The following is a 4,333-nucleotide window of genomic DNA, read 5'->3' as shown; positions in this document are numbered from 1 at the left end:
AAACATGTCTACCTATGGTCAATGGCATCTGAAAACATCCTCTGCTTGCCATATACTCAGCTCCTAGCGAGCTTACTAACATAGGTGTCTTTAGAACTTTGGTGGGCAACTTATACTTATCCATAAACCCCCTAGAAATGTATGAATGCAATGCACTAGTATCAAAAAGAACGATTGTAGTAAATGACTCAATCAAAAACTTACCTATAACTACATCTGGCTGCTCTTCAACCTCCTCCAAGTTAATGTGGTTCACTTGCCCCTGTTGAAAGGGTTAGGCTTCTTCCCCGAGCTTCCATTGTCGTTTCCATTCTTTGCTTCGGGGCATTCGGTGGCGTACTATCCAGTCTTCCCGTACTTGAAACAAGTAATGTGACTTAAATCCTTCCTAGTGGGTGTTGCTGGGTTGGAATGGTTCTGTCTGTTGCTTCATCCATTCCCATTACCATTCTTGGGGCCACTGTGGTTATGCGAGCTCCCTCCACTGTGGGTATGGCCTCCATGATTATGGGTGTATCCTCCTGAGTTTGGGGTAAAGAGAGGCTTCTGCTGAGCTCCAGAATTGTACTTCCCTTGTCCGTACTTCCTTTTGCGGCTCTCTATCTGTTGTTGCTTCCCTTCAATCATAAGAGCCTTGTCTACCAACTCCTGGTAGTTTGTAAATGTTGCCACCATCAGCTGCATACTCAGCTCATCATTCAGCCCTTCCATAAACTTCTGCTGCTTCACGACATCTGTGGCCATATCGTCTGGGGCATAACGTGCTAACTTGCCGAACTCATCCACGTACTGCCCCACAGTATGAATTCCCTGGCGTAAGTTGCGAAACTCACGCTTCTTCATGCTCATTGCTCCAGTTGAGACATGTGCAGTGTGGAATGCTTGCTGAAAATGATCCTAAGTGACATTGGATATGGGAAAAGTCGCTGTGTAATTCTCCCGCCATGAGGTTGTGGGTCCATCCAGTTGGTGTGCGGCAAAGCACACCTTCTCAGCATCTGTGCAACCTACGGTGGTCAGCTCCCTTCCAATCCTGTGGAGCTAGTAATCAACAACAATCGGCTCGGTGCTACTAGAAAACACCGGCAGATTCAACCTCAGAAAACGGGCTAAGTTGTCAACTGGAGGTGGTGGCAGTGGGTTGTTATTATTATTGTTGTTGTTGCCTTCGTTCTGAACTAGTAGCTTCATCAAGGCATTCTGCTGCTGGATCGACTGAGTGAGATCCGGTGGGAAGACAAATCCTGGGTCACGTCTGGAGGCATCTGATAGGTTTAGGGGGAAGAAATTAGAATGGAGTGAGGTCTAAGGAGAAAGTCACTACCCATATGCAAATGAGAAAAACACAATCATATCACACCACTCAATTCAAACAAGGGCATACAATCAATCTAGCTATTGTTACAAAATACTTGGACTACTCTACATACATGGGGGATACTACTGATAATATGGTGGTCGACTAGAAATTTTGATCGGAAGAAGATTCCATGATATCTGCTCCAGCTTCATCTTGATAGTCATCATCACTGTCGGGGTCAGAGTCGGTGTCGTCGATGATGATGTAGTCTTCGGGATGGTCGTCACCTCCTGGCGCAGGGTCTCCCATGAATACTCCTAGCTTCGTCTTCAGATCTTCATTCTTCTCCAGTAGTACTGCAATTTCCTCTTCGTATCCATCGTCTATAGACTTGAGTTCCTCTTCTAGCTCCATGTTCCTCGTCATCACCTTCTTCAGATCTATCATGCTGGCGCACATCTGGTTCTCCTGTCGACGAATGTGCTGGTTTAACTCCTGGATGTAAGCTGCAATGGACTTGTCCCTCCTGGTGCTGATCATCTCCCATTGCTCATCTCGGCGTCCACATATCTGGTAGATGGTGTCCTTAAGATCCTTGTGGTAGACTTTGCCGATGCGTCCCATGGCGATGTGAGCTGCCATGCTCTTTCCTAGGCTCCAGGTTGGTGCATCAAAGGAAAACTCTATGGGCTCGGTAACTGGGGTGAATGTCCTTCCTGGAACATGTACTTGAATGGTCCAATGCTCTTCTTCAGGTAGAGTGGCGGTGTAGGTCCCGGTGAAGCTTGGTATTCCGATGTTCAAATATCTGGTGGCTTCCTTCAAGTGTTGCCTGAAAGGGGTGTCTTCATCCGGTTGCGCAAACTTGTTACTTGGGTCCACCATCTATAGAGTGGTAAGTGGAGAAGAGTCAGAAATGAGTAGAGAAGAGTGACCTAAGGCTTCTCTTAGTGGTTGCGTCCTACAGTCAGCGTGTGCTCTGATACCATCTTATAGCGATCCGACCTCAACCGGTCAAGTCTCTATGCATAAGTGTCATCCCAGGATCGGTAATGCTGACACACACAGTACTTGAAGGATTTATAACAGAGTGCAATCACACACTTATTACATCGAATATCTCAAAGAGAGTACTATTACAATAATATGGCTGAAGGCCATCTAAGGAAGATAACAGCGGAATGCTTCAAAGGCAAAAGTGAGTCCATCAACTCCAATGGCATAGCTGAGTGCAAAACAATGACCTAGCGCACCTTACTCTTCGTCTGAAAAGTCTGCAACATAATACGTTGCAGCCCGAAACGGGTCAGCACATGGAATATGCTGGCAAAAAACACTATAGAGCAATGAACAAGAATAATTGCAATCACTACATGCATATATGGCCGGTGGAGGCTCTATGGTTATCATGTTTGCGTAAAGCTAATTTTTCCCTACTTCAAAGGAATATATTTTATTTAACTATCAAGTTGGTTGATAAAATATTGAGAAGGTTCCTCCAACTCAATCCCAATTAAGAAGTAATTAATAGCCCAACAAAATTAATTAAGAGTGACGAGATCAAACCAATAATTCAAGAACCAGATACTCAAGAATGTCCATAATCGGGGACGCGGCTAACCATGATTAGTTTGTACACTCTATAGAGGTTTGCGCACTTTTCCCCACAGGACTCGATCTCCTTCGTTGTATTTCTCGCACTGCATGGTGTTTGAGAAACGGATGACCGAGACACAGTCTTTCCGAAGAGGTCCCCTTAACCGATAGATAGGCCGGTACACCTACAATCCCCTACATCTGCTAGCTCATATATCATGGAAAGGATTGCCACAACTTACGCAACTATGCCAGAGCCCATATTGGCTTGTGGCTGCACACGGAAGTTTCATGAATAATCTTATGATCCCTTTGAGCCTGGGTGGCGAACCATAGGATGATCACACGGGTACTCCGGGATATCCCAGGACAGCGCTGGATTGCTCTAGGTGCCCAGACAACCACTGGGTGCTCCAGGGTGCCTCAACCAATCCACCCAGATGTGTATTAAAGTAACCACCTTAAGTTAAACATTATTTAACAATTCTCACATCTGTCATGGATACACTCAACCAAACCATGTCTACGAGCATAGCATAGCAGTATAAGCATAACGTAGAAGTAACTCCCAGGGTTTGCATAAAAGGGCAATAGGTTCTACCTCATTTACTACCTCCCAATACCCACATGTTAAGCAGATCCTACTCATGCATTGTTTGAGGGTTGAAACTAATGCATAAAAACTGGGTAATAAAGGGGTATGATCAAAGTGTTACTTGCCTTGCTGACGATCTGAAAACCCTAGTGACTCGTAGTAGCATGCTTCGCACTCCGGAAACTCTATCGCAATCAAACAATAACATACATAGGCAATCATCCAATAGATGCAAGGGTAAAACTCAAGATGAAAGGTCCAAATCAAAAGTTCAAGAGAAGAGCTTTGATTTGCAAAAAGAATCAATCGAATCGGAGCTACGAAACTCAAACTGCGGTCAAAAGAAGTTCAAATTCAAATATGCTTGTAACCAAATTTTAATTTGTCAAAATTATGTTCAAGTTGGTTAACTAGAAATAGGGGTTCGAGACGAAGATTTTGGTGCTGGTTTCACTGGATTTGGACAAAGGGTTAAAAAGTTGCGAGCATTTGAAGATTAGGGGCTAATCTACGATAAAAAATAATCGTGGATAGGTCCCTGGACGAAAAATAAAATAAAATAAAAATAAACGAATGAACTTTCGCTAACAGGGACGAACAGATGAAAGCGTTCACGAACAGAGGCGTTCGGGTGAACATTCGCTAAATAGATCCGATCGAGAAAAACCGAGAAAACCCTAACCCTAAAATAAAATTCGATCTAGATCAAAAACCAAAAAAACCAGCGGCGGTTTTTTACCGGTTCACGGCGAATATCGGCGGGTCGGCGAGATCCGGCAAGTCGGCGGCTCCGGCATGGCAGCGGGCAACGGCGAGGCGGGGCGGCGGGGTCCGGCGAGCGG

The sequence above is a fragment of the Triticum dicoccoides genome, chromosome 5A (genome assembly GCF_002162155.2).
Source record: "Triticum dicoccoides isolate Atlit2015 ecotype Zavitan chromosome 5A, WEW_v2.0, whole genome shotgun sequence".
Classification (NCBI taxonomy): Eukaryota; Viridiplantae; Streptophyta; class Magnoliopsida; order Poales; family Poaceae; genus Triticum; species Triticum dicoccoides.
Note: the sequence above shows the minus strand (reverse complement) of the source record.